This window comes from Apostichopus japonicus, chromosome 6 (assembly GCF_037975245.1).
Source record: "Apostichopus japonicus isolate 1M-3 chromosome 6, ASM3797524v1, whole genome shotgun sequence".
Taxonomy (NCBI): Eukaryota; Metazoa; Echinodermata; class Holothuroidea; order Aspidochirotida; family Stichopodidae; genus Apostichopus; species Apostichopus japonicus.
Genome location: NC_092566.1, coordinates 3188931 through 3208823, shown reverse-complemented (window position 1 = coordinate 3208823; position 19893 = coordinate 3188931). Strand labels below are relative to the sequence as shown.

The following is a 19893-nucleotide window of genomic DNA, read 5'->3' as shown; positions in this document are numbered from 1 at the left end:
CATTCTCTCAATTTTTCTTCACCAACTGAACTAGTTATATCCTAGGACAACGAGGTGGTAAGCTCATAACTAAGTAAATATTGAATGAATTAGTTTTGATCCCCAAAGGTACAGCAGGTGGTTACCCCCAACACTATTCCTAATAGCATTATTTTAACATCCATGTTCAACGATAAAAATTGGCAAAACTTCAAACTTCTTGACTCTTGAAATCTGTTCTCAACTATTTGAAACGTAGAAACCCTGCAAAGTCATGCTACTGACCTACATTAATTTGTTGTGAGATTTTAATATCGAACAGCTTGGACAAAGTTCATCAAAATCAATTCAGAAAGCCACTGTGTATCTATATTGTGTTGCTATCTAGAAGCAATGGGTACACTGAAAGGATGTCTTTAATATCTTTACTCTATTGTCCTTTAAGTCAGCAATATGATTTGAAGTTTTTTATTTTAATGAAGCTGCTCTCGTGATATCCTCATTTTAATATATGTTTGTTTGTTTGTTTGTTTGTAGTACGTATACATTAATTGCACAATTGTAAGGTTATAACAACACTTGAACACGACTTGGTTAAAAAGTTTTTTTTTCCCACGGAATTATTGGCTGTCATTTGAACTGAGTGTTTGCACTTTCATATTCCGACTACAGTACTATAGTAGTAAAGTTTAGGATATTGTTTGATACAGTATATGTTCAGATGGTACACGTTATGTTTTGAAGTATTTACTTCGATCCTCGCTTACCTGTCTCCCCACAACCTTAGCACTCTCTTTGTACCATGCCTAGAATGAACTGGTAGCCTTTCAACACTGTACTCCATTTGCCATGTAAAAGCATCCCTTTTACTTTTCAAGAACCTGTAACCATGGCATGAGATCTGTATATATCGTGTGAGTATGTGTGTATGTGTGAGTATATGTGAGTATATATGTGAGTTACTTGACCTGGTAGGTCTTTGAACACTATCCGACACGAAGGATGGAACCTGTTTATTTGTAAAACTCCTACTCTTGAGAATTACAAAGTTCACCCCATTCCACCCTACCAGTCTCCTATACATGGGCACTCTGATCCCACCTAGCTTACAACAAGACTCTAACAGTTTTTCATGGCACCCTCACTGACACCCCCATCCCACCCTCCCCCCCCCCCCTTGATCAGTATACATTTATAATTATCAATGTCACAGTTGAAGCTATCACACCCGACGAGTAATTGAACCATGTGGCCGTCGTTGAAAAAATGAATTTCCTTATTGGCCAACAGTGTAAATAATGACGTGATAATGGTCATCAGTATTGTTATAGCGATATATATGCTAGAATCTCAAATAATGATAACATTCTTCCTGACTGAGACATATTTAATTCGGACTTTCTCTTTCTCTTCTGTAATCTGTCAATATCTTTGTCAAATTGAAGCTTCTTTCTCTTTGTATTTTTCTTTATGGTCACTTTAGCCTCGTTAACAGTAATTCCGTTTTCTAGTGCCCTTCATATTGTGCTACAGTATGTCTCTACTGTAACTGTGTTTTATGTTTTCTTCTAAACGATAATATGAGAAGTAAATTTGTATTGAATAGGATTGAATTATTAATATAATCGTCTAATTGAATACTCCTCCATGGCTGAAAATAATTAGGAAAATCAAAACGTTCCATAAAACTACTTGAAATGATTTTTTCTTATTTTCTAGAGTGCTTCAAATTTGGGGCCAATGCTGATGATTTAAGTGACATGGCTTAGTGTAGCCAGTGAGCTATCTATGTAGATGGATCTTATATGATACTAACTAGATGACTATAATAATGAAAACCAGCAGGATAGGATGGAGACAATTAGAATAAGATTTGAATACCTAATTTGCATAAAAGCTCTTACAATTAGTCTCAGTCATCATGATAATGTACCTCTGTCAAGCAGAGTACATAGTGAGTCCATATACTAGCATAGTAACAATGTGTGTGGGTACTCAACTTAATGGACTAATTTGTACTCATATAATAAATAGAAGCACAGGAACTGGTGCAAAATGACATGTACTCAGGGACGTAGCCGGGGGGGGGGCAATGGGATCGCATCCCCCCCTTAAGTATACCTTGAAAAAAAATCAAATTTAACTTAATTCAGGAAATGTCATTAAAGCCTCTTTTCAGGCTTAAGGAAGCTAAGCGACCCTTCTCAATCTTTCCCCAGAAAGTGTGTCTGGTTGGTATGTAATACAATACTCTTATTATTGTTTATTTCCTGCAACGTGGGAGGCATTTTGGGCAAAAACTTACTTTGTACATCATGGCGCTCCGTGCAGTGTAATAATGCTCCCTATGTGAGAAGTGCCCCTTTTACAATTCTGCTCCCACCCCCCCTTTCAAATTTCTGACTACATCCCTGCATGTACTCATACTTAAAACCTTGTACTTGTACTTAATACTCACACCAAGGGGAAAATCGCTACTCGTAAGAGTTACTTAGGCTGTTGTACTCTTAACTGTACAAGTCTGCTGTCAAGTCTAAATTATAAAAAATAAAATGTGGCAAAGAGGAGTGGCATGTTCCCCATCCCCACTACCCTCCTCCTTGACCCTTAGTCCTTCAAAATTAAGGCTGTACATTTGTTTATTCCTAGCTAGCTCTTTTCTGGCTAATACTCTGCTTAAGCAGGCCACCATGTACCTCAGTACACATTAATTGACAAACTTGTCTGTATAATTGGGAAAACATACTGTATGAAAGAAGAAGCCCCTTGACTCAATCTGCTTGGAGCTACCCCCTCTGCACCTCATGGTATCACATGTCACCCTTTAATACTGCAATTAAATTTTCCTGTTAATGTGGCACAGTATATCTACGATCCCTTTAAGTGTATGTACCAATTCAGCTACAAAATTAATCACTTTACCATGATAGAACAGTACAATAAACTATACATGTTCATTACATTGGACAATATTTCATTTGTAACCAGCCAAGGGAAAGTACTGTAAACTTAAAATATAAAGGAAAATTAAAAACAAAATTCAAGACTACGAAAGTGAAAGACATAAAACATTTCCTACGGAAAGTAATGAAATAACTTGTCAAACAATGTTCACAGTTCGTGACTGAAGTATAAGCTTGTATATCTAGATACACGTAGATTCACTCTCTGTTCACAAACATCGAAGCCGTAAAACGTGATCACTCCGTGCGTATTTATGCACACCCCCTCTTCTGCAAAGTGGAATAATCTAAGACTCGTTGACACGATGTATCACTCATTTTCCCAAAGAAATCCCATTCCTTTTTGGTAAACGAAAAAACATTGTGTTGTGTTGCTGTATGGATGTGCTCCTAATTAGGGTTTTTGCTGGCTGGCTGGCTGTATGCATGCATGGTGAGATTTTGCAGCGAGAGCCGGTTACGTAGTCGTGGTGATCAAGGAGCAGGTGTGTTCCGTTTCTACTCCGCTCCATCTTCTTCACTAACAGCTACACAATCCAGCAGGATCTGTTAATCGTAGGATATTATATACACATCAATGTAACAAGTGGATTTTTATTCATAAAACAATATAATCGCCTCCTGTTGAATGGCACTTTAAGATCACCAGTAAGTAAATTTGTTGCACTATTTCATAAATGGTTACTGCTTGTTTTATGTTTTAATTTTCTTGTATTTGAACGCTCTTAAACTCGTTAATTTTTTTTTGTTTTTTTGGCAGCATGTCTCTTCAGCATTAACCTTGGAAAATGTGTTTTATGTACTTTGAATTGTCCATTTTAATATTAATTTTGTATATCTTGATAGTTTTATGTACAGAACATTAAGAGAGAGAGAGAGAGAGGGGGAAAAAAAACACCTTTCTCTTCTTTTGTGTTGGAAACATTGATTTCTATAAATATTGTAGGCGTTTGTCTAATTACTTTCTTTTTCCTTGTTTTTTTTTTTTCATTACTTCTGTCTCGTTGCAGATGTGATGCTCATAGCACAATCTTTTAATTGACCTTCAGATTTTTATTTTACAGAAGTACCAGTGAAGCTATTATTTTTATTTTTATTTTACTACTTTTATTATTATTATTTTTCTCTTTATTTTGTGTCTCCCTAAAGATGTACTGCTCTATGTGCAACACATTAAATTTAACTTTTTAATATTTTTTATATATATTTTTTTGTGTGAGGAAATAAAGTAAGCAATTTCAGTTATTATTCCAGGCTAAGTGATTTATGTCTCAAATATTACTTTCATTATTATTATTATTGTGCTCTTCTCTGGTTATCATTGAAGCATGTTCATATTAAAACATTTATGCGTTAAAATTTACCCAGCTTTACGAGGGCATATATACGTAGCTATACATCTGGCAGGTAGATTGTACCAGGTGCTGTTAGAATTATGCAAGTAACCTACTAAATTTATCCAAAGATTGAACTCATCCTATTTATAATGAAGGTTTTTCAAACTAAATAGCTGCATTCATTCTTGATTTACATAGAGATGTTACAAAATTTGTATTTTAAGTTTTGGGTGTAAAATTTGGCATACTGACTAAGGGTATTTTAATCACTCAATTCAACATATAATTGTACATGGAAAGTCCAACAAATTTAATTTTTGAAGTTTAACTTCATCGATCCTGGAGCATTTTTGGTGAATTAAAGTTGGTGCAACTAATGTTTCAAATACCTCAACTTTCCCTTGAATGGTTGAGAACAAAAAAATGAAGAAAAATGATATAGAAAATAACTTCTATAGGTGAATGGAGTAATTTCAAAATATTTAAGATAATGTTCTTTTTCTTTTTTTGCATTGTGATAATTCACTTGGCTCCTCACTTACCTGTCTCTAAACAACATAAGCACTCACATTTACCTATAGCCTATGATATTGGTAACAGCTTAGCGGAGTGCCCTCTATATCCCACTTTTGGGGACACTGCCAACTTCCACCTTTCCCCCAGTACATTTGCACCCCAGTCTACCTACAGCAGGTTACAATTGGTAATTTTGGATTTACTTGGCTCCTCTCTTACCTGTCTCCCACTCCACAATTGCACTTTCCTATCTACCTAACTACACATTTGGAAACGTTTTATCACTGCGCCCTCGCTCCCTGGGCAACGCCCACTAATTCCTCACGTATCTACCACCCGGAAGTTACTACACATGTTTTTCCCCAAAATTATCGCTTGTGATTTTAGACAACTACTTTTTGCGTTTTGCTGTGCATTCTGACACCTCTTTGTCAATGTCCTCTCGTTTCTAAGTTAATGTCTTTGAAGTTTTTGTGGACCTACAAGTAAGTCTCTATAAAGCTCCGTCTTCTTTCACTTACTAGCACTGCATAAGTGAAGATTGCAAACACAACCAAGCAGAAACGTTTTGTGTTCAGTTTGAGTATTTTGTGTGATGGAAGACACTTTTAATGCATCTTTAATATTTAAAGGAACTGTGTCAGCTTCATCTCAATCACAAAAAAAAAACTATGATAAGACAGCATTTTCCTTCGATTATTAGGAGTTGTAATTGTATTAAACTGTTTCTATAGTAACAACTTTTCTTGGAAATTTGTTTTGTTCGTTTCTTTCAGCATCCATCGATGTCATATGGTTTAATATTTTTAATAGGCTATCATCTTTGACTTCAGCTGGTTAGATCCTCATTTAGAATCAGAACAGAACAAATACCTCGGTCTTTGTGACATCAGCATATATTCCACTGTACGGACAGTGTAGGTGCATTATCAAACACAGGCTGTTTGGATGGCGTGTGATGTTCTTTCATTCTAGGCAGCATAAAAGTCCTGTTAGCCTTCAAATGCTCCTTGTGAGTCCTGCCAGTTTTTCAATCAACAGTTTGTTCTTATTGACATTAAGCTAGTATTGACATTAAGCTAGTATTCTACATGACAGCATGGAGCTATAAACAGATTATAGCTCCATGATTACAGTAACCTGAGTGTTAAGCTTCATGTTTAGAATGACGTTAATAGTCAAACACATACTTAACTCGCTGTTGTAAATGTGAGGCAAGAGTTAAAAGAAGATGAAGGGAAAACAAATTAGTGGGTCCATATACAGACAGTCGTTGGATAGATTGGTCCGTCAGTAATTATCGAACGTGTCTCTGTGGACTTTGTGAAGATTCCTATTTTCGCATGAGTCGCAGTGTATCGTGGTTGTACGAATGTATAGGATAACTAATTGATTTGACTGTACGTGAAATCTGTTTATTTTATTAACAGAGCAACAGATAGATTCCTGAAAATGTGCGACTTGATTCATAGCGTTACATTTGACAATTTTCGCTGCCGTCGTGCAAATCCATCGTCACTGTAATAGTACTGACGTAGTTTACATAGTATCATCTTACAGTCTGGATGTATTTATCGCCTTTTCAACCCCCCCCCCCCACACAAGATGGATGTAACGTGGCAAGGCGCAATGTCTATCCAAGTCGCCTTCATACTCTGTCTATAATTACCGATCGCAGTCTTCGAGGGGATTAAAGCTCTAGGACGTACCTGCCAAATCTGTCATTCAAGAGTGTGTTATTCTCAGAGAAAACCAAGACTTGCAACAAATCCAGACAATTAGGTGTCAAAACTAGCTCTCCCCCTTTTTTTTTAAAGAATGATTATTCGGAACATTTTACGTCAGTATCATTTTGATAATTGGATATTCCTAGTGGGTTCTAGCATTTGGAGGAAGCTCATGAGCAAGACTAAGCTTTCATTATATACACCGTAGGAGAGAAAGATCCAATCGGCATCGTATTTAGACTTGTTCAAGTCATCAGTCTGCTGTGCGAAGCAACATTTAAACTGTGATACAGACTCCCAATTAGAATGAGATTTGTCTTTAGCTGTTTTGAGGGTGCATTTATTCATCTCTTGAAAGTGTCTCTATCACAAAGACCAAAAGCGATGGTTAGGTTGAATAACCGTTACTTTCACATCTTCAAGCAGCTTCTTGTCCAATTGAAATTTGTTAGTTCGTTGCTATATTTCTGCCATGTCTGTTTATTTTCCTTTTAATTCCGATTGGGTTTCAAAGATATTTTCAAACGTGTTCAGCTGGGGTAATCAATTAGTTTTCTAAGAGGGCCAGAGTGAAACTGGTTTATATAGGCAAGAGGCTAGACCCTAGAGACAAAATCTCACTGTACCTAGATTGAACAAAGTGATAGGCTGCTTAAGCCTAAGCTTAGAACCCACATACCCTGTGTTAGGCTAGACTGAAATCTTTCATTAGCCATATGGGCCTGTGGGTTGCCTATGGAGAACTCATGCTATACGTAAACCTTATAAGAAATATCTGACACATAGATCTTTTATTTTTAATAACGATTTTGTAAAGTTTAGAATCATAATGGCATACACAAGTGTATTATGTGGTTGCCCACATGAATTAATTTAGCCTATTGTTTTTGATGGAGGTCAAAGGGTCAACAGAGGTTTGCAGAATTTTGACAACCTGGGTAAAATACAATACTCTATCCTCAAGAAGAGAAATTTGAGCAACATGTCAGATTCTTGAATGTATCGACAAAGTATGTCATGGATAACCTCAGAAGTACTTTCGTATTCTGGAATTAAATTTCTGTTTCAGTTTTTGACATTGATTTCCACTTTCAGTTATTTAATCATAAACATAGTACAATGCTCAACATTGGTTATAATTCATTATGCATGACTTATCATTGATTTCTATTGAGATCAATCATTTATTGTGTGGCACTCTATGATATAGTAAGTCGATCAGCATTGGTTGTAAACTTGAGTATGAGTGAGCCTACTGTAGATGAACAGTAGATATACATAGTGTGTGTGGTGTCATAATGATTTCATAATGAAATTCATAATGATTAGTCCTTTTTCTTCGAGGGGTGGGGAAGGGGGGGAAAGGAATAGGTGGAGGAGGAAGAGGAGGAGGAGGAGGAGGAGGAGGAGGAGGAGGAAATGGTGGATGTGGGAAGTTGACAGCTTGAGATAAGAATTGAAAGTACTATACATGGTGGAGTTAAATTGGATTCTTTATTACAACTCGTTAGAGTTTTCTTGTACTAGATCGAACCCTTTTAAGATTTCAAAAGAAAATCTGGAGAATTTTAAAGCTGAACATTTGATGATTTATTTTCACAGTGGTCATGAAGTTCCTGACAAGTAGGACTATCGATCTAAAAGACAAATATTATTTTCCAGTCTTGACATATATATATATTTATCTCATGGCTGCATGGCTTCAAGAAATTGTTTCTCAAACAGGACAATATTTCGTTAGGTGTTTATATGTATAGTGTGGAACTTTGTAAGCAACTTCCCACAACAACCGTCCAGCTTCAGTGTTTGTCTGGGCAGTCTACTTCTCATCTGTGGCATGTGTAGGATACATATACTGCCTGTTGCTTGCAAAATGCACAGCAAATATGTATCAGCTTGTTAACATGTATATTATCAAGTACTTCATTCAATGCATGGTTGATTCGTTGGTTATCGACGACAGCCAAAAAATTGTCTCATTACTGTTTGCATAATCCTTGTGTATTTAGTGCTACATGAGTGAGTTACAAATGGAAGCACCATTATAAGGATGCATAAATCTCTTAAGCCAAGATGAATGAGTCGAAAACGTTGAGCAAACAAAGATGCGAGAGATGCGCTGCTTCGACCCGTACAGTCACGAGCGGTACGATTACGATTTCTGTTTAATGTCACAGATTTGTGACAGAGAGATACTTTAGAAACTGAAATATTCAGCGGGCTGGGCTGGTTCGGTATGAATCATTTCTGTGGCCAGGTTACTAAGTCAAGGCTTGAGTGTTTCGATTCCCTGTCATTTATAACAAAACTAAAAACCGAAAATTATAAACAAAAGTAAACAAAGAACTCTACTCTGTTGAATTTTTTTTTCTAGTTATCAATAAAATAAATGAGTTACCAAAGACTGATTGAGAAAATTTATATCTGGATATTGATAAACAGTTTTCTGCTATTTTTTATTAAAACCCACAGGGAATGATTTCGTTTGATTTTACAGCTCTTTTTTTTCTTGAATAAAATTGTGGAAATGAATAGGCTTTGACATATTTACCAATCTACAGTAGTACTGTATGTGGTAATAAAGTGAAGGAAATGTGTACAAGATAGACATTCAAGTTCATATTGCCTCCTTTTACTGTCTTTGGCTCATACCATTATCTTTGGAGGTGGACCAGAGAGACATAAAGTTTCAATCTCACAGAGAGTTCTTTCATATAAGTTAATGTCTTAAAGGTATTGAAGACTCGCCCCAAACTGCATGCGGCCATCTGAAAAAGTTAACTTCCTGTTGCTTGCAAATTCGTTTTGTTCGTGTCGCTTCAAAATGCAGACAGTAATGAAACGTGATACCTTGTTATCTTTAGCTGGACCTGAGATGTCCATCGCTGTATCTTTTATACACTGTGCTGTGGGTATTGACCGCAGCTGTATGTACTGACTGTACACTAGTGTCTAATTACCGACGGTAGCAAGCTGTGTGTATATTTTCTGGGATCGATGGTGGTGTCTAACACTTCTGTTACACCTCATTCGAAAACTAGGTCAGATTACCGGCATTAGACGTTTCTTTTTGCGCGAGTCTTCACACCCTTTTATGTTATTACATTATTGTTGGTTGCAGTGGCTCTGAGGTTTGTTTACATATTTCCTAATTTTTAATAAATGTTAAAATTTTTAATGATTTTTTTTCTCTTTTACCTTTCAGGTGATGTCATTTTTATGAACGAGATACAATCGACTCTTTTGTGATGTTATTTTGCATGGGTAAGAATTACTAGCATTTTTTAATTTGTGATGTTTTTCAGTAGAAGCAAGCCTGTGGGAATTTACAGAGGTACACACAGGCACCACATTGAGCATATTTAACCAGAATAATACTCTGTACTTGTGACAAATATTAAGGCATTCATAGCATTTACAATATCAAAGCAGAAAATATTCTACAATCTTGACACTTCACTATTAAATTAAGAGGTATGCAGGACATTGACCATACCAGGGAAAATTTTATAAGTACAAACTTTGTGTAGCAGTTTTCAAGTCTGTGCATTTTGTTTCTAATAATATGTATATATTGGTTCGTATGTGTAAACACTTTGGATGGTAGAATGAGAAGGAAGGGCATTGACCAGAAGGGACCGGTCACTGAGGGTGCACAGTGTTAAAAGATTACCAGGACATACTAGGACACGGTAGAATGAGGTGCTAATGTTGTGGGGAGACAGGTAAGCGGGTCACTCGTAAATATATAAACCAGTAAGTTTTATCATTTCCTGTGTGAGAAACTGCTTGGACATCTCTGGACTTGTTATAGCAATCTCACTGTTATGCTTAGCATTTTGCGATACTGGATGAAATTATTCACCTCATACCAAGCAGAAACACATATTCTGTATTCTTGAATTACATTAAGTGACATACATGTATACTGTATACCATATCAGACAAGATAAAATCTGTACTGAGTTACACTTAAAGAGATATATGGAGGACATTGACCATACCAAATAAAATCATATTCTGTATTCTTCAATTACAGTGAGTGACATACATAGCATTGACAGTATCAAACAAGATGATATTCTATGAATGACATTACATTTAAAGAGGTTTGCAGGGCATTGACCACACCCAACAAAAATGTATTCTGTATTCTTGAATTACAGTGTGTGACATACATAGCATTAACAAAACCATACAAGATGATATACTATATCTATGAACGACATAACACTTAAAGAGATATATGGAGGACATTGACCATACCAAAGAAAAACGTATTCTGTATTCTTGAATTACAGTGAGTGACATACATAGCATGGACAGTATCAAACAAGATGATTTTCTATCTATGAATGACATAACACTTAAAGAGATATGAAGGACATTGACCATACCAAACAAACACATATTCTTTATTCTTCAATTACAGTGTGTGACATACATAGCATTGACAATATCAAACAAGATGATACTCTATATTTATGAATGGCATTACACATATAGAGGTTAGCAGGGCATTGACCATACCAAGCAAGAACATACTGTATTTCATACTTATTTTAAGTTCTCGGAAATTTACGATTAATTGAAAATTCCATAATTTATTTCTTGTGCAAACCTCTTTGACAACAATGTGTTGCTTCATTGTTTACGTGAGATTGTGTCAAGTTAGTTATCTGTTCAATTAGGTATCCATCTTGCCACCTCGGTTTTCGGGGAAAATTGTGTCAATTAGGAGGACGATTACATAATTTATGAACCAAGATGGTGTTATTACAGTCAGGAAGAGAATCGCACCTCTCTACGAAATTTACATTCGTAGTATGTATTGCTTTGATCATTGATGTACTAATTAGGTGAATATGAAAGTGGCCATGTTTACATTACGGATCAGCTAGCCCGCCCACTCGCATTGTTGAACATTAAAACAATAGTTCAAATGATTTGGAACCTCCGCTCATTTAAATTAGAGCCCACTGCTAGGTTATCAGACCCTGCTCTTACGATCAGCGAACAGTATGTTGAATAAAATGGGTGAATCCATGATCTGTGTGATGTATAGAGTTGCTATTAATGCCTACTACTGTTGAGCTAAGTCAAGCATGTATCAAAATAACAATGGAAGTAATAGGTCATAGATGAACCCGGGTTAAACCCAGAGCTGCGTTTACATTACAGATTTAACACGGAGCCAGGGAACTGATCCTCTATTGATCCCAGTCTATCACAGGGATCAAATTATGGGCTGTGATCCGAGTTTGTACACTACAAATCAGACTTTGAAACTGGATGGAGTTCAACATGCATGATTGGGGGGGGGGGAGTAATAGTGGGATTTTAATGATCCTTAGCATCCTTTAAATTTCAGGTTCCCTCTCTCCCCCTTCCCCCAACCCATAACACATCAAAGGGAAGGAAAGTTTCTGATCTAGTGCTGCATTGTGAATTGAAGTTGCTAGAGTCTGAATGGTTGCATCGCACTCGGCCATCAAAGGAGAGAAAAAAATACGTTAAAATATGATCTGCTACATCTGTCCCTCAATGATCAAAACACAGGCATGAACTTTTTCCGCCAATTCTCGGAATATCCGTGATTTCTCTTCTATCTCGGGGACAAAAACTATTATCCTAACACACTGTAGCATACGCAAACTAGAGCCTATACCGCAATTTTTGTTCTGTGATTTTTTTTACCCCATGGCTCATCCCTGAAAACAGAACTATCCAAGATTTTGCAAACTGGACTTGATTGGAATGATTCTTAGCTCCCTAATTAGGAACAGCTGAATTGTTACAATCATTTAGATAATTTTTTAGTTAGATTACGTCGTTGGTGATCAAGAAGGTTATCTTGATTTGGCACAGGAATCCTATATAACCTTGACTATCTAGTTTACTTTGATATGTATGGCATTGGGAAGATTTTGTAGGTATAGTATAATATTGTGAAGCATGTAATCAAAACATGGAATGGGTGATATACAGAGCTATGCAAAAGCTTCCGGTTGAGACACCAACTGGGTCAAGGCTATATTTCCTGTTAATGGTGTAATCCGGACTGTATAGTAATTGTACAGTACTCATAGGATGAGATGATCCAGGTAAGAGATATCGAGCAATGACATTAGAAGGACTGAAGTCATTGACGTTAGCATACACACAAAAAAAGAAACACAGCCTACAGGGTGTACTTTATAAATTGACTTGACTATTGTATTTGGTTCAAAGTGGGATTTAAAAATGCAACATTTCTTGTGTGATGGATGGATGGCAATTGGTAGCTTGGGTTTTTTTTGGGGGGGGAGGAAGGGAGGGGGAAAGCAGGGGGGTATGTAGGACAAAATTAAGATCATTTTATATTAGGCCTGGTACTGCCAACTTTGAATTTGTAACTAGCGTTTTCTATCCTGTTTGGGCATGTGTGATGCACATTACAGTAGTTCTCAGTGAATGGCTGACACTATCAAACTAACCGACTCAGTAAACAAATTATCATTGCAATGTCTAGAAATGTCAGGAGAAAGAAAACATAAAATTAAAAAGAATAAACCTAATGATAATGTTAATAATATATTCAATTTTTGTTGATCATATCAATCTCGAGTTTCAAAGTTAATCCAACCTATTACTGCATTATCATTGTACCGATCAATTTCTGTAAATTGCTGCTAATGTAAAAATTGTCGGGTTATTGTTATGATTACTATTATCATTATTATGATGATTATGATTCTTATAAGGACTATATCTTATCTATTTGCTGCCTTATCGGAGTTTGCAGATCTCAGATGAAACAATCATGGACATGAAAAGCCATTCAGTGCATGGGGGGATACAATCATTGATTTGCTTTCAGAGAAGTTAAGTGAGATAATATTGGTAATAGAAGTAGTGAGAGCATATTATTCACCATGATGTCAATGTCTCGTTACCAAGGAAACCCTAAGTGATTGAGAATCTTTTGCTGCGATGCGTCTCCATTCATCTGAATTTTTAAAGAAAAAAAAAATGAAAATGTAAAGAAAAAGAAATGTAAAAGGGAAGTATAAATATACACTTCTATGTAAATTATGTTGAAAACTAATATAAATCATAAATATATATATAAATATAGATATTTTTGGTTGGGTATATGTAATATGTGTTATCGCTGTTTTATTCATTCCTACTTTTCCATAAATTTGAACAAAATGAGGCATGAAAAGAGGTAAGAAGTCAGGATGGTTTTTTAATTTTTTATGTGGATGATGCAAGTCTACAATATGTATAGTCTGTGTCCGAAATGGGATGATGTCATTTCTGTGAATATGAAATACTAGAAATGTGACACAGGGTGAAGCATGCAGCCTGTCTATTGCTCACAACTTCTTCACCATGTGGAAGGATGTGAATTTGAAAATGATAACAAACTTATATTTGGGGGTGGGGGGATTCCTGTCACCATTGAGATAGTAGCCTATAGAAGAGTGACTGGTCTGGTGATCTTGTCAGTCATTGATGGTTTTGTGATATTTGCGATCCATTTTTCAAAATTCCATATGTAGTTTGTTCCCAAGATGCTGAATAATGAGTGCGTGTTAATAAAAGGTCATCAATAGTTTCCCGCTGCCATCTGTAGTCCCATCCTCCTCCCCTTCCAAAATTAAAAAAAACTCTACCACCAACCTTTTGTCTACATTTTATAGCCACCACCTTCAGAGTATATTTGTTTCATTTGGACATCATCTAAATTATTTGACCATCTCAATAATTATTTAATAAGATGGAGGCATAGAACTTACAGCCGGCATCGTTTGAAATTATAAGGATCAGAACCCACATTATGCAGTGTTCAACTTTAAGCAAGTTCAACTCATTAAGAACCCCTATCGGACGTTCACAAATGTTGTAGATTCTTTGCTTTGGTATTTCCATCACCTGAACAGGAAGTTGAAGATTGTTTACGCTTAGGAAATTCGCAAAAACCTTAGGCCATGTTTTGTGCAGCAATGCTATTAATGCAGTCATGCCTACGACTGTATCGTTGCAAATTATGCATGTAAAAAACTACGACTAAACTAAAGGTCCCCGGTTGAACCCCGAGCTGCGTTTACATTTCAAAATTGACTTCATTCCTCGCTTACCTGTCTCCCCACAACCGTGGCACTCTCGTTCCACCGTGCCTAGAATGAACTGGTAACCTTTTAACACTAAGCACTAGGTCTGATCCTCCCTCTGTTCCGGTCTTATCACATCTGCGTTTAGAAATTGGCATTTGTATTTCTCATCTCCCGGATAGAAAATAATAATGTTTATAAAAAACATTAACAATTTAAACATACAGTATATTCATGTGAAACACCTTTGTAGAATAATGTTATGTCTGACTGGCTCATAGAAAACCTCATTTCATTATCTTCTCCCTAAAGTTTCTAGTTTATTGAAGTCAAACCTTTCAGTTTTTTCGGGAAATAAATCACTATGGAGATCTCGTCTTGATGAAGTGTTCTTCCAAAGGTTTTTACTTTCCTCTATAACGGAATCGATGTGAATCTGTCCTTGGAGCGTGATACTTTTGAAAGATTTTCAACTACTGTTCAAATGTATTTTCAATACAAAAGGCTTTATTTAAGTGCTGGTTTGTTTTAAATTTAAACTTATGCTTTTTAATACCTTTGCCGGAGGTGAAAGGAATCTATGTGATGGTGATGCCGTGCGTGCGTGTGGGTGTGTGTGTCTTGTAAACATGATAACTCCAAAATTAAATTTACAATTAATCTGTGAGTTCTCCGATGCTATGACTTTCTTTTGGTGAACACAATTTGGTCAATTTCTAGTTCAGTTAAGTTTTTTGAAGGGGCTCTATAGGTCTTCAACAAAACATACAGTCAATCCAGGAAAGAAAATCTGCTTCAAAGAGTTGATATTCTTGCTGTTAACTGCTTAAAGTACACTCAAGTGGACCTTACCAGTTTTCACCCTCTGAGCTTCAAGGGGTCAACAGGTTATATATATATCTATATCTATATATATAATCTTACCTCAACTCTGAGTTGTTTTTTTCGTTTCTGCAAAAGGAGGACATGCTTTGATTTTATTCGTGCTGTTAGTATCTTTGTACATGTATAATATAGCTGACCTACTCGAGTTACCGACGGATAGATAGGCGTAAGTCTTCGTCAGTCGATACGAAACAGTCGCTGAACTTGATAAATTCGTACAACCTGATTGCGTTACTAGTTTCTACCTTGAGTTAGCGTTCCCGAAGAAACCATGTATGTTAAATGTAAGCTTGAAATCTACGAGAGAGTAATTAGTGAAAGAAAGGGAGTGTTTGACCTTTCATGGCAGTTCTCATTATTCTCATCCTTTATACTTGAAAGTGTAGCCTGGGTGTTTTTCGTGGCTTCGTTATTAGATTAACATTGTATAATTTACAAGATAGGAGGCAGTGTGGCAGATTGACGGATGAAGTGAATTTATCAAATAATCAACGAGAAAGAGAAGGAAAAATAAGGCAAGAGAAAAAGAAAAGAAAAACATGTGAAAAGCAGCATGTAAAATGGACAACCTTGAAGTATGAAAAATGCTTTTATTAGAAAAAAATTAAGAAAACAAATTTTAAGAAACCAAAAATGACAGTGGTTTTGTATGAAGGTAACTAGCAAAATGTATTACCAGGGCTTTTATGCTTTTAGAGAAAACCATTAAAAAAAATTAGGAAAAAATTTAAAAAAAAATTGTATGAATAGAAGTAGCAAAATGTTCCAGCATGGTTTTGATTGATCATAAGAGCTTTGTTTTTTGAGTTTCTGAAGGGGCAAGCATGCACTTCTAGTGTCAATTGTCGAACGTAACCTTTCTGTTCAAACCTCAAATGTAATATTACTTGACTCTTAAGTGAATGTTAAAAGGGAGGAGCTGCATACCATTAAAGCAGTTTATTGACATAAGATGCTCTTTGGGGACGTGACAAATTTCGGTTAGATGGAAGATGCAGTAAAACAATGAACCACCATTTACAGTATGTAGTTTTACTTTATATATGCTATTAGGATGTATACTTTAATGTGTGTGCTAATAGTTTTGAATTTACCCTGCATGCATGGTGTAATTCATATATTTAGTTTGCTTACTCACTTACCTGTCCCGTCACAATATTCGTACTCTAACATGTGTGGGAAAATCTGATAACTTTTGCCATAGACAGTTTTAGATACTTTGGGTGGTAGAATGAAAAAGAGGGGATGCAATGATGCATTGACCAGAATTGATAAGTCACAAGGGGAGTAAAAAAGGGGGGGGGTAAAGGTGACCAGATCACTGTAGATATGGTAAGCCAGAGTGCTAAGGTACTGAGGAGACAGGTAATTTCTTCTGTGGTAAATATCCAAACATATTGTAACTTTTGAAATTTTCCTGATTCCTTTGGGCCAGGGTATGCTGAAAGATTCCACCACAAATTGCTCTATTCCACTTATAAAAATTGTTCCGCAAATGATTCATGATTAATTGTCAACTACATTCACATCACCAGTGCGATTGGCTGATCGAAGCAAATCGAATTTTCACCAACTCGTGATAAATTGTATACAGTACCCAGTACGGAGAACTGAGACATATAGGCTAGCATAGATCTAAATGTTGGCAAACATTGGTTGTGATTGGTGGCTGTAGTAAGCATAGTCATACAGTTAATTTATATGCATATTCAAATTGAAAATAGCTACAATTGATTGGCTCTCGTGGTATGGTATAGTTATCACAGAGTCGAACCGTGTAGGCAAAGTGGAGATGTTTTATAGGTGGATTAAGTTTAGTTCCTAAAATCTAGATTCCAGACCATGGTAAGTAGGAACTACTCTTAAAATGAACCAAATTTAAATCGCCTTTCTGTCACACTTCCTGTACTATGTATGCGCATATATTCTATTTTAACAAATTTTGTGTCAATTGACTGACTATATTAAAGCAGTTTCCCCTTAAACTGTATTAGTTTGCTTTGATTTCTAACACGGCAGTATTCTGATCAACCCATGGAATCGTTATGGATAATTGGATATTCATAACTGTGAGTTTTATTTACCTATTCAAGACATCTATGAGGTTATTAGACATCCTGTTGGTTTATAACCACTAATCACTGAGTAATTAGTCCCATAAAAAAATTGTGTCTCATAAAGTTGATTGCATTGTGTTTTCTTTTAATAGTTTACAAAAATTGGTGAAGGTTATCCCTATTTTCATTTACTGTATTGTAAGGCAGGCACTGTGTTAATAGGTACTGTGTTTGGCACTGTGTTGAAGAGGCTGCGTGCATGCAGGATCCGGCAGCCAGTACGTGCATCTGCGTAAAACAATGTTATTTTGGGGGGGGGGGGAGAGGGAGGGTTGTCTGAACTTTCACACTGGTAGACTACTGAGATAATCTCTATTGTTTGATATTGATGCCCAACTTCTGCTCCTTATGATTATGTTTCTAAGTTAGCCGTAACTTGCCTTTTTCCTTTGACATTGATTGAGTATGGTAGATATGTACTACAATATGTAGATTTTGTTCTAAATTACGTAGCTTATGTAGACTAAAATATGTAAATGTAGAACCTAAATTCAACACAGTATGCAGCTTTAAATAGAGATTTACAGTGACTAATCCTGATTTTAAAAGAAACATCTTTCACATTCTTGACAGCTGTACGAGTTATTTCCTGCAATTTCACTTTCCGTATTGCATATTGATTTCACTTCTGATCTGTTTAATATATTTGCATTCGTGCAACTTTAAACTTTCCATATCACTATCAGGGCAAAATTTTTACAGATTTTCTTTCTCTGGGACCACCATGAATTGCATTTTGGTTGTCCGAACAGCGAACTTGGTTGCCCCCAAAACTCTAGCAAAACAACTAATAATGACGGATATGTACCCTGTAGGAGAGATGTGTTTAGGTTTGGTGAATAGAACAGCAATATGTCTACTGTAGGAGATTTGTGTAGGTTTGGTGAATAGCACACCAATATGTACACTGTAGGAGAGATGTGTTTAGGTTTGGTGAATAGATCAGCAATATGTACACTCTAGGAGAGATGTGTAGGTTTAGTGAATAGATCAGCAATATGTACACTATAGGAGTGATGTGAAGGTTTGGTGAATAGAACACCAATATGTACACTGCAGGAGAGATGCGTAGGTTTGGTGAATAGAACAGCAAGATGTTTACTGTAGGAGAGATGATTAGGTTGGTGAATAGAACAGCAATAGGTACACTGTAAGGAGAGATGTGTAGGTTCGGTGAATAGAACACCAGCTTTGGGAGGTGATACCAATTTATCATTCTTAACTTAACTATTTGATGGAGGTATTGAGTTATAATACAATCTGAATTTGATGTAAACAACTAAATTTTGGTCATCAGTGCAGAAATTTTGAAATCTTGTAAGATTGAAAGACCATTAAATATTTTTTCCCTGACTTTTAGTTTTTATTTTAATTGTACCTCAATTAAAAAATAAAGAGTACTCGTTATCAATTACTTGAAAATAGCTATAGTATACTCACAACGTCCGTTAAGAGCTGGACCTTTTCCTTTTGGAAATGATGTGAGAGTAAAAGCTAATAAATGTATATATATATTCACCAGATGCAACAGCATGAGTATAGTACATACGAGTGGGATTATCCCTTGGTGTAGGTATGAGTACAAGGTTCTAAGGATGGAGTAATGGGTATGAGAACTTAATCTTGGACCAGGATTTATACTTTTTATAGAGTCCTAAAATGTCCTGAGTACTCGTAATAAACCGAGTACAAATCCATGTGGAAGAGGATAAAGTACCGGCAACCGAGTTAGAATCAAACTGTAAAAGTACAGAATCGGCGTACAGTTGCACGATATTCCTGCTGTCGTTTCTGTGGCAATTTTGCGATCATTTTAGTTCCGTTTTTCCTTCTTTTCTAGTGGAAGTACAGTACAATGCCCACCAAAATTGCGACGAATTCATTTATTTTGTAATCCGCAAGTTTAACTCGAGGTCTTAATATATGGAGATTTTTGTGCACATTTTTTATCAATTCCTCCATTTATTTTTTCCCTTTGAGGGGGGGGGGGAGGGTTTGGAGGTTGGTAGAACCAAGATTTTTTTTGTGTGTGACAAATACAGCACAAAATTATTGATTATTTTGAGGTGATATTTTCAGTAGGTCTAATGGTGCTTGCTGCTGTATAGTTCTAAACACATGTGACCCATTCAGGTGTTATAACACTTAATACTTAGTCCATCACTTAGATAGTAAACCAATCAAAGGTGACCCCTGTTTCCCTTTCAGCGTAGAATCCTTCCCATCAAAAGTAATTGTCGCAGATTTAATGTGACTAACTTCTCATTTCC

The 19893-nt window shown here is 36.1% G+C and overlaps 1 protein-coding gene across 2 annotated transcripts in view; it reads left to right on the top strand.

Moving 5' to 3' along the window:
* The window catches only part of LOC139968677 (NACHT domain- and WD repeat-containing protein 1-like), a 129281-nt gene that overhangs the window by 27960 nt on the left and 81428 nt on the right, over window positions 1-19893 (top strand). The window contains exons 1-2 of one of the 2 annotated variants that reach the window (XM_071972951.1): window positions 3355-3590; window positions 9728-9786. The gene's annotated coding sequence lies outside the window, so the exon portion shown is untranslated. Of the gene's footprint in view, window positions 1-3354; window positions 3591-9727; window positions 9787-19893 lie in introns of those variants that run through there. The other variant, XM_071972949.1, reaches the window with a different exon arrangement.